Source organism: Schistocerca nitens, chromosome 11, assembly GCF_023898315.1.
Source record: "Schistocerca nitens isolate TAMUIC-IGC-003100 chromosome 11, iqSchNite1.1, whole genome shotgun sequence".
Taxonomy (NCBI): Eukaryota; Metazoa; Arthropoda; class Insecta; order Orthoptera; family Acrididae; genus Schistocerca; species Schistocerca nitens.
Window position 1 is genome coordinate 189991444 of NC_064624.1, and position 12121 is coordinate 190003564.

General features: G+C 45.1%; 1 protein-coding gene across 1 annotated transcript in view; it reads right to left on the bottom strand.

The window, feature by feature from the left end:
* LOC126212763 (period circadian protein-like) overlaps positions 1-11016 on the bottom strand; it is a 176285-nt gene extending 165269 nt beyond the window's left edge. Inside the window, exon 1 of the mRNA XM_049940169.1 lies at positions 10502-11016. The gene's annotated coding sequence lies outside the window, so the exon portion shown is untranslated. The remainder of the gene's footprint in view (positions 1-10501) is intronic.
* Positions 11017-12121: the final 1105 nt, after the last annotated feature.

The following is a 12121-nucleotide window of genomic DNA, read 5'->3' on the forward strand; positions in this document are numbered from 1 at the left end:
GGGGGGGGGGGCGCAGGATCGAAGGAATATGTGGAAAAGGAGAAGGGCAGGATGACAGGATATATGTTAAAACATGAGGGACTGACTTCCACGATACTAGAGGGAGCTGTAGAGGGCAAAAACTGTAGAGCAAGACAGACACTGAAATACATCCATCAAATAATTGGGAACGTAGGTTGCAAGAGAGGAAAAGGTTGGTACAGGACAGGGTTTCGTCGGTGGATGTTTGAAACCAATCAGAACACTGATGGCTCAACAAAAAAAAGTAAAATAAAATAAAAGCATCCGTAAATAATTCAGTAGAATGTCAGAATGAAGCCAGAAGTGTGAACCGCAGTAAAAACTGTGAACGCGAACATTTGCAAGCGAATAATGATGAAAAATTATGGTTGACAGTATTAAACATCTTATCAGCATCAGAAGAATTGATTTTTCCGCCGGCCGTTGTGGCCGAGCGGGTCTAGGCGTTTCAATCTGGAACCGCGCGACCGCTACGGTCGCAGGTTCGAATCGTGCCTCGGGCATGGATGCGTGTGATATCCTTGGGTTAGTCAGGTTTAAGTAGTTCTAAGTTCTAGGGGACTGACGACCTCAGATGTTAAGTCCCATAGTGCTCAGAGCCATGATTAGCACAACACAACACCCAGTCTCTGAGCGGAGACAATCTCCGACCCAGCTGGGAATCGTGCTCGGGTCAATAGGATTGAAATTCTGTCGCGGTGACCACTCAGCTACCGGAGGCGGACACGCAATGTCAATGTGTTTGATTTGTGGGGCGCTCAACTGCGCGGCCATCAGCGCCCGTACAAAGTCCCATTCTTTACACACTCCAGTTTGTTGTGAATTGGCAGGAGCCAATTCACGGAGTTTGGAGGAAGCCGAAAGGCACGCGTTTAAGCTCACGCAGGCTGGCGTGAGGTATGGAAAATGACAAGGAATTATAGTAGCCTTGAATAGTACTCAGCTTCTGGAATACTTAACTTTAATCCATAATTGGAGAACATCGCTCTTGATGATACAGAATTATAATAGCAATATAAACTGGTAATGGCGCCTTGCTAGGTCGTAGCAAATGATGTAGCTGAAGGCTATGCTAACTATCGTCTTGGCAAATGAGAGCGTAATTGTCAGTGATCCATCTCTGGCAAACTCTGCTGTACAACTGGGGCGAGTGCTAGGAAGTCTCTTTAGACCTGCCGTGTGGTGGCGCTCGGTCTGCAATCACTGACAGTGGCGACACGCCGGTCCGACATATACCAACGGACCGCGGCCGATTTAAAGGCTACCACCTAGCAAGTGTGGTGTCTGGCGGTAACACCACACAGTTTAAGCCACGTTCACACATTATGATGAAATGATGGGGAAAACTCAAGCACTCAGTCCCCGGGCAGAGAAAATCCCCAACCCATCCGGGAATCGAACCCAGGACCCCGTGATCTCACTTCGTTGTTGGTCGATGAATTTGTTTGGGGCGGACGTCCCGTGATGCTTGTTGAAGTTAATCGTCGATCCATTAACTCAGTTTTTTTTATTATTATTATTAAAGAGGGCAGCTAACCCTCTGACCGTAACCACTAGACCACGAACTGCGGATAATCAAATGTCAAAGAACACAGATTTTAAAAATACACAGACCTGTTTAGGAATGTCCACCTTCAGTGTCAAACTCGAACAAATTCTCACATGTGGAAAAAAAACTGCGCAACTCCTAAATTTATTCACAAATTTCAGTTTTGTTATTCACTCCGTATCAAAGAATCCGCATAAGTGCGAGTAGAGCTTAATCATGTACTACACGAAATGTATTCGCAGTTGCGAATACGAACGACGGTTAGCTGTATACGGGAATGACTGCAATGGAAATTTGTGCCTCACCGGGACTCGAACCCGAATTTCCCGATTTGCGCGAGCGGTCGCCTTAACCGCTTTGGCTATTCGTGCAAGAGTGACGGCCGGACGCAAATTGCTATTCACTGGTGAAGCAAAACATTACGACCACTGCCCGCCGCAACGTTGGATGCCCCCTGGTGGTGTTGCAGGCGCGTGACGCGGTAACAAAAGTACACTACTGGCCATTAAAATTGCTACACCAAGAAGAAATGCAGGTGATAAACGGGTATTCATTGGACAAATATATTGTACTAGAACCGACATGTCATCACATTTTCACGCAATTTGGGGGCATAGATCCTGAGAAATCAGTACCCAGAACAACCACCTCTGGCCGTAATAACGGCCTTCATACGCCTGGGCGTTGAGTCAAACAGAGCTCGGATGGCGTGTACAGGTACAGCTGCCCGTACAGCTTCAACACGATACCACAGTTCATCGAGAGTAGTGACTGGCGTATCCAGTTGCTCGGCCACCATCGACAAGACGCTTTCAATTGGTGACTATATGCGGTCGTGCATTATCCTGCTGAAATGTAGGGTTTCGCAGGGATCGAATGAAGGGTAGAGCCACGGGTCGTAACACATCTGAAATGTAACGCCCACTGTTCAAAGTGCCGTCAATGCGAACAAGAGGTGACCGAGACGTGTAACCAATGGCACCCCATACCATCACGCCGGGTGGTACGCCAGTATGGCGATGACGAATACACGCTTCCAATGTGCGCACATCGCGATGTCGCCAAACACGGATGCGATCATCGTGATGCTGTAAACAGAACCTGGATTCGTCCGAAAAAATGACGTTTTGCCATTCGTACACGCAGGTTCGTCGTCGAGTACACCGTCGCAGGCGCTCCTGTCTGTGATGCAGCGTCAAGGGTAGCCGCAGCCACGGTCTCCGAGCTGATAGTCCGTGCTTCTGCAAACGTCGTCTAACTGTTCGTGCAGATGGTTGTTGTCTTGCAAACGTCCCCCTCTTGTCGACTAAGGGATCGAGACGTGGCTGCACGATCCGTTAGAGCCATCGGATAAGATGCCTGTCATCTCGACTGCTAGTGATACGAGGCCGTTGGGATCCAGCACGGCGTTCCGTATTACCCACCTGAACCCACCGATTCCATATTCTGCTAACAGTCATTGAATCTCGACCGACACGAGCACCAATGTCGCGATACGATAAACCGCAATCTCGATAGGTTACAATCCGGCCTTTGTCAAAGTCGGAAACGTTATGGTACGCATTTCTCCTACTTATACAAGGCATCACAACAACGTTTCACCATGCAACGTCGGTCAACTGCTGTTTGTGTATGAGAAATCGGTTGGAAACTTTCCTCATGTCAGCACGTTGTCGGTGTCGCCACCGGCGCCAACCTTGTCTGAATAATGGTCTGAAATGCTAATCATTTGCATATCGCAGCATCATCTTCCTGTCGATTAAATTTCTCGACTCTAGGACGTCATCTTCGTGGTGTAGCAATTTTAATGGCCAGTAGTGTAATTATCGATACATCAAGAGGAGTATCGACAAGCTATACTTCAGCAAGACCAGTTACTGCACACCTTTGGTGTTATATGAGTCCGGTTGTTGTTTTGTTAGTCAGTTCAATTCTTTCTTGCAGTTGAATTTAATGTTAGCCCTGCTGTTTATTGCTTTTTTCTGTGTATTGTTCTAATAGTTCAGATAATTTCGTAACAAGAAAGAAGGGGAAAAGCAATTTCGATTTTTCCAGTATCGTTATGTTGAAAATACGTACACGCTCCTATAGTAGCCTATTTACTTACGTACAGCAATTTAACGTTAGCACTGGGGTCGTTTTTTAGAGAGTGGTAGAACTTTGGATTGCAATATTTCACAACGTAACTATAAACAGCATCAAATTAAAATCAGTGGATAAAAACACATTTGGTTTTGCATGTGTTGCTCAAAAATCGCGTTGATCAAGAAAAATTTCACCGAAACGGCGATAGATGCATTTCTTTAAAAAAAAAAAGAAAAAAAAACCTGCTAAAAATTCTATTATTAGTGGCAAAATATCGCCTAATTTGGTCACGCGGACGATACTCTTAATTGGGAGAAAAAAACAGTTGCGTTTCGAAACGACGGGGAGGAAAGCCGAAGAAGTGTATGATGACACCACATTCGATACTTCGTTCGCTTTTTAAAGAATTTTTCAGCGGATTACTGGAATTCTTCCGAGCCGACTGCCCCCCTGCACTTTCGTCCAGAATCGGTTTACGCTCTTGTAACACTATAATAACTCAAGCGGTTTTTTTTTTCAGATGTTCCATGATGATCTTCAAACTGTAAGGTGTTTAATTTGTAGAAATAACTATAAACGTATACATAAAAAACTCGCTTAGTGCCCGCTGCTTCGCTCGTGTAGGCTGTATGGCCTGCAGAAATGTCTTTTGTTCTTATTTAATCGAATTTTAATGTTGTTCACGTATTGCAGCACCTTCTAAGCTTTTCACTGTAATTAAGGCCATAGAAGCATGGCCTTTTCCGAATGTACTTCTCACCAAAAAGCGATTCTGGTAGCTGGCGTTGGACGTTTTTGTTAATCGTGCCTTTTGCGTTCTTGGGGAAATATTTCCATAGTTTCATTCCCTAACAAGTATATTTTTATTTATAAGAGAGAAGTGAAATACAGATTTCATAAATTTAGCTTTTAATTTTTTTTAATGTAACGAAATATTTTCTTAAAATTTTTTATAAAAAAAAAAATGTTCAAATGTGTGTGAAATCTTATGGGACTTAACTGCTAAGGTCATCAGTCCGCTAGAACTTAGAACTACTTAAACCTAACTAACCTAAGGACATCACACACATCTATGCCCAAGGCAGGATTCGAACCTGCGACCATAGCAGCCGCGTGGTTCTGGACTGTAGCGCCTAGAACCCCTCGGCCACCACGCCCGGCCTGAGACAGGTTAACTCACCAACGTCTGGGGCAAATCCAGCCAAATTTTCTACATACATTACTCATTATTCCTGTAAAGGTATGGTGCAACAGCCGGCCGCGGTGGTCTAGCGGTTCTAGGCGCTCAGTCAGAAACCGCGCGACTGCTACGGTCGCAGGTTCGAATGCTGCCTCGGGCATGGATGTGTGTGATGTCCTTATACGTTAGTTAGGTTTAAGTAGTTCTAAGTTCTAGGGGACTTATGACCACAGACGTTGAGTCCCATAGTGCTCAGAGCCATTTTTTTTATGGTGCAACAATATACCCCAACCACCCCTAGGGGCGGAAGTTGGGCTGGGAATTATAAAAAAAAAAAAAAAAAAAAAAAAAAACAACATGAAACGACCGCTATTAGTATGAAATCCGTAGGTTTTGGGGGCAGTCACTATAATACAAATGAAATGACACAATTTCAGAGACTGTACTGGTCTTGTACAAATACGATTTTATGTTATCTATACTGAAGTGCTGATTGAAAATTTGTACCAAGGCCGGGAATTGAACCTGGGTCTCTTGCTTGGAGGATTGAGGAGAGAGGCATGGCAGAGTAATCCGTGCAGCTTTGTGAACCACGGTGTCAGGGTGGCTTAGTGGCTGACAGAGCTGCCTAGCAATCAGCAGACCCGGTTTCGAATCCCGTCTTGGTACTAATTTTCGATCGCCGCTTCATTCCGTATACATAAAAGTCACTATGAATACTTCACCACTACAGTTGGGGTACTGGGCCTGGAGGAGGGGAGGCGGACAGTGTCTCATTAACAACTCCCTGTAATTTGTGATGGAATTTCTACCAAAACTGGCAAATGTATCACTTGCTGTCTGGAAAAACTTACAATGATAATAAGGTACCCCTACCAGCCCGGTAGCTGAAGGTTTGGCGTGGGAAGGCATCACATAAAAAGCATGGGTAGCGATGCCAGGAGCAATTTCAACCAAATATGGAGTATAAAGTTGTGGTATTGCTGCCAGACGTGGGAGCGAGGATGGGTGACTTGTCGAAACATCCAAAAACAAACTGTTGGTGTATCTTCCCTGTATTTAGTTGACCTTGAGTACTTCAGAAGTATGAGGAGCAATGTCTCTCACTCGTCCTTGTCGGCTGCACCTACCACATCGTGTTTCGGGGACCAAAATCACACCAAACGGCTCACAATCAATACCAGAGATATATCTAACATGCTCTCTAGAGATGGAAGGTGTAAAGAAAAAAAAAAAAAAACTCACAATCGGTTGCCAGCGCCACTCCTGTTTTTCGAAACGACAGTCTATAGCGCAGAATTATAAGTTTCACAAGCTGAGACATCGTCGCGAAAAAACACAGTGACCCGTATATGTAATAAGTTTCCTTTAATTTGCGTCTTTGGTCGCAATCTTTTCTGTTTAACAGATTACCGGTTTCGGTTTTTAATGACCATCATCAGATCTGTCTCATAGAAACAAAGTCCTAATGCACTGCAGCCATAGTGGCATAGTCAACTGTTAAATTCGGAATCAACACCAGCATCGTCAAATACATATAAATCACATCACATGAGTCAGGTTGTCAGTAAAACTACTGTTTGAAACAAGCTTGTTTTAAACATTAGTTTTACTGACAACATGACTGATCCTGGTGTTGATTCCGCATTTAACAGTTGACTATGCCATTATGGCTGCAGTGCATTACGACCTTGTTTTTATGAGACAGATCTGATGATGATCATTAAAGACCGAAACCAGTAATCCGTTAAACAGAAAATATTGTGACCATAGACGTAAATTAAAGGAAACTTATTAGAAGTATACGTTTTGTCCCGATTCAGACGAAGCACCAGGGCGAAAATCGCTAGGGATACGGCTGGGATATGCATACAAGTTTGTGTGACATATGCTAAATGTGTGCTAAATATATGTCTGTGTAAAATGTAGAACTAGAATGCAAAACTTAAGGACAAAAGTAATTTCTCCTGATGTGTCACGTATGAGTAACATAGCTCGATGAGACTTGTGCCATAGACAGGAAGAACTGACACAGTACATTGCAGAAGGTAACTGAAAGAAATCCGCAACGAGACAAACAGAAATGACACTTTTATTCGAAGATAATAATTATACAGACGTCGCCGCGATTTATGACGGTCCCCTGGCGGAGCACGGTCCTTAACAGGTTGTGTGATCCATCACCAGGGACGGCAGCGCGTGCTCTGCAATGTTCTCCCATGCTCGCAAACAAGGTTCGAAAGGAATTCTATTCCTCCACCAGTGTGGCTGACAGCTGCTGGATGGTCGGTGGTACACGTGGACGTGCTCCAGTATGTCTCCCCAATACATGCCACACGTGCTCGATGGGATGTAAGTTGCGTAAAATGCAGCCCAGTTTATTCGCTGAATATCCTCCCCCACCTGCGCTATTCCATGCGGTCGTGCATCGTCATCCACAAAAACGGCCGCGCATTGTCATCCACAAGAATGGTCGTCACCCACAAAAATGGTCACGCATTGTCATCCACAAAAATGGTCGCGCATTGTCATCCACAAAAATGGTCGCGCATTGTCATCCACAAAAATGGTCGCGCATTGTCATCCACAAAAATGAAATGAAGTCAGGGCAGAATGCACGCCTGTGACTTGCACATGGGGAACACATACAGCGTCACAGTAATGTTTACAAGTGAATGTACCGTGTTCAAATATCTGAAGGTCAGTACACCCATGGAACATTAAGACTTCACACACCATAAGACCTGGACCACCAATCGATCGTCTTCAATGACGTTCCTAGGTGCATTATATGTACGTCTCGCCATATGAGGGTATGCCATTTGTAATGTCCAGGGACCACCAAGAATCGTGGTGAATACAATGTAATTAGTCTCTCTAAACAAAATTGTCACTCCTGTTTGTTATTTGAGGCCTGCAGTGCAAAATACAAGGAATGTTTTTTAAGTAAGTACTGCTTTGAAATTAAAAAAAGGACGTGCTAAGATATCTCAATAATTTTATTTTTACATGAAAGCCTGTACCTTAATCTACGCACTGACGCCATTACAGTCTGATTCTTCCTTGTTTACGCTGTGTACTGAGTGTTTAAGATGCCTCCGACATCTCATGAGTCCCGCCAACTGTGAAGTACGGGCTGTTATAAGATTTCTTAGTGCTAAAGGCCTAAAAGCGATCGATATTCACCGTGAGATCTGTGCAGTTTACGGAGAAAACATTATGAGTGATGGAATGGTAAGAAAGTGGGTGAGAGCGTTTAAAGATGGCCGCACAAATGTGCACGATGAACAACGGAGTGGGCGTCCTTCGGTCGTTAATGAAAGTTTGGTGCAGGAAGTTGACAATAAGGTGAGAGAAAACAAACACTTTACGATTTCCTCCTTGCGGGATGACTTTCCTAATGTTTCTCGTAGTGTTTTGTATGGCATTGTGACCGAGCACTTGAATTACCGAAAATTGTGCGCACGTTGGGTACCCAAAATTTGACGGAAGAGCACAAAACCAAACGTTTCAGACAGTGCATTGACTTTCCTTGAGCGGTATCACAAGGACGGTGATGATTCCTTAGCCAAATTGTTACGGGCGATGAAACGTGGGTGGCCTAATTCACACCAAGATCAAAGCAACACTCCATGTCTCATCAGATCTTTTCGATGGGAAACTCTAGATCATCCTCCATACAGCCCCGATCTTGCGCCCAGTGACTGCCGTCTGTTCCTGCACTTGAAGAAACACCTGGGCGGTCAGCGTCTTCAAGGCGGTGACGAAGTTAAAACAGTGGTGATGCAGTGGTCAAGAAGTCAGGCGGCAGACTTCTATGAGGAGGGTATTCAAAAACTGGTACAACGTTATGGGAAGTGCCTCAATATTGACGGAAATTATGTAGAAAAGTGGATTAAGGTACAGGCTTTCATGTAAAAATAAAATTATTGAGATATCTTAGCACGTCTTTTTTTAATTTCAAAACGGTACTTACTTAAAAAACGCGGCTCGTATGTCTTCTAATGACACGATTATTACGAATATCAGTCAGCTACACTGCTCTTTAAATGGTTTTTCTTTTATAAACCATTCACAATAGGCCTAAGCCCATTTTGGCATATTGCACCATTAGGTGCTCTGTAAATACATAATTAAGCAATGGTCTTGATATGATGGTCTCTATGATCATAAAAGTTTTTTACCTTACATGTAATATCTTGCTGCCCTTTTTTTAAAATTATTAGTTTCTCCTTAGATGTACACTGGAGGTGAATATATGACTTTAGTTGGCTGCTATGTATACTACTTTTCTCTTGACAGCTTGGATGATAGTGGACCACCGATGATACATGTTTACACAGTTACCATTATAAATAAGTTCAAAATGGCTCTGAGCACTATGGGACTTTACATCTCAGGTCATCAGTCCCCTAGAACTTAGAACTACTTAAACCTAACTAACCTAAGGACAACACACACATCCATGCCCGAGGCAGGATTCGATCCTGTGACCGTAGCAGTCCCGCGGTTCCGGACTCAAGCGCCTAGAACCGCACGGCCACCGTAGCCAGCTATAAATTAGTGATGTGTGGAAATTAGGTAGTGTTTCAAAAATGGTTGAAATGGCTCTGAGCACTATGGGACTTAACATCGATGGTCATCAGTCCCCTAGAACTTAGAACTACTTAAACCTAACTAACTTAAGGACATCACACAACACCCAGCCATCACGAGGCAGAGAAAATCCCTGACCCCGCCGGGAATCGAACCCGGGAACCCGGGCGTGGGAAGCGAGAACGCTACCGCACGACCACGAGATGCGGGCTAGGTAGTTTTTCTACTATGTTTATAGGACTGGCTTTTTACTACGTTTTTGTCGGCAATTTATTTTGTCTCACTGCATATTGCTTCCAGTTTCCCTGTGTACCGTACTGGAGCAGTTCTTTCTATGTACGGTCAAAGTATCACCAAGCTTTGTTATTTGGCTGTAACATATCATGTGACAGTTACTTTTGTTATGAGTTTTGCACACCATAGTATGTGATGCGTCCGTATGCGGGTGAAGCCGAGGGAAAACAGCTTGGATATGCATAAAGACTCTGTGCCACAGATTTTAGGGGGAATGTGCGAGATTGGGGGGGGGGGAGGGGTATGAGCAAGGTCCCCTTAGCCCCCCTCCCCCCCCCCCCCGCCCCTGCTCCGCAGTTGCTGTGATCGTATTTCAACCTAGGTGGAACATCAAAATAATATTTCCAGAATGAGATTTTCGCTCTGCAGCGGAGTGTGCACTGATATGAAACTTCCTGGCATATTAAAACTGTGTGCCGGACCGAGACTCGAACTCGGGACCTTTGCCTTTCACGGGCAAGTGCTCTTTCTTTCAAGGGTGCTAGTTCTGCAAGGTTCGCAGGAGAGCTTCTGCAATGTTTGGAAGGTAGGAGACGAGGTACTGGCAGTAGTAAAGCTGTGAGGACGGGGCGTGAGTCGTATCTGGGTTGCTCAGTCGGTAGAGCACTTGCCCGCCAAAGGCAAAGGTCCCGAGTTCGAGTCTCGGTCCGGCACACAGTTTTAATGTGCCAGGAAGTTTCATGAAAATAATATCTTAATAAGCTGTGGCGCTTAGGCATGAAAAGAAAACTTATTTCAAAGTATAACAACAATGCATTATAGTATATTTTACTCACGTTTGTGGAGTGCGATGGTGGTGGCGAAACGGCCTTCGATCCGGTGAGGGTGATCTGTCACAAAAGTGGAGCAACTCCGGCACTTGTGGCGTATTCTGGGAAGAAACACAGCAGGAGACAGTCAACACACAGAAAACACTCACTGGTGTGTTTTATTTGGTGCAGCAACGAAGCACGGGCGAGTCTGTTGCGAGATCGTGTCCTTGTCGCGCGAACGTGGCACGGAAAATAACGCGGGCGAAGCCACTCACTGGCCAAGTCAGTCACGTTGCACGGCCGACTAGATCACGTTGCACGCTCGGGAACTGCGCCGCGCGACGTAATTTGGACGGCACCACTCGCGCACGCGTAGACGCCTGGTTTGCGAAGCTCTGTCTGTCACGGCGCGGCACTGTGCGTAACAACTGCGACACACACTCCTGGAGCGCGGTTGACGGTGCGAGTGCGCACGATATGTCTGTCGTTTGGGAGCGCAGCTGGGCGTGCTGTTTACTCGTCGGCTGCTTCGCTTTACCTGCCCTTCCGGCTGAGCCGGTCGCGCCGTCAGGCGCCCCGGCGCATGCGCAGACCCGCGCCGGGCAGCTGTCTCTCTCTGGAGTCACGCACCCGCGCACGTGAGCTCCGCAGTGCAGCCAACCCCGGCGCGAAGTCACCGCCGCGCGCCACCAAATTCCCCCAAGGACCTGACCTTCCCACTGTGAGCCAAATAGCGGAGGCTTCTCCTTGCCTGGGGTGACCATACGTCCCGATTAATCTGGATTGTCCCGGTTTTTAAGGCTCAAAAATTTGTCCCGACATTAAAAAAAAAAAAAAAAAACAACAAATTTGTCCCGATTTTCAAGGATTATCTTCAGACATTTACAAAATGGTTAAAATAGTTTCTGAGTGTCGATTTTATAAACTATCAATTGAAACTGACATTCCATACGTTGGTACCCCCTGATAACGTACAGCTTAAGCACTGTAATTGTTGCATACTCTTATTTTCTTTTGCTTACCATCGTTGTCAGCACTCACAAGGGAACCTCCACATCGCACCCCCCTCAGATTTAAAACATGAAGAAGTTGTGTGGAACTATGAAAAAATAAGCAAAATATACAAACTGAGGAGTCCATGCGTAACATATGTAACATCTAGGATTAATCGAGCACAGGAGCGCCGTGGTCCCGTGGTTAGCGTGAGCAGCTGCGGGAGCAGAGGTCCTCAGTTCAAGTCTTCCCTCGAGAGAAATGTTTACTTTATTATTTTCAGTTTATGTGACAAACTCTTTATGTTTTGATCACTTTTTTGGGAGTGATTATCATATCCACAAGAAAACCTAAATCGGGCAAGGTAGAAGAATCTTTTTACCCATTCGCCAAGTGTACAAGTTAGGTGGGTCGACAACATATTCCTGTAATGTGACGCACATGCCGTCACCAGTGTCGTATAGAAGATATCATTCGTGTTTTCCTGTGGAGGAGTCGGTTGACCTATGTCCTTGCGATCAAATGTTTTCGGTTCCCATTGTAGAGGCACGTCCTTTCGTCTACTAATCGCACGGTTTTGCGTTGCGGTCGCAAAACACAGAGACTAAACTTATTAAAGTGAACAAAGTGGTCAATGAATGAACGGACAGA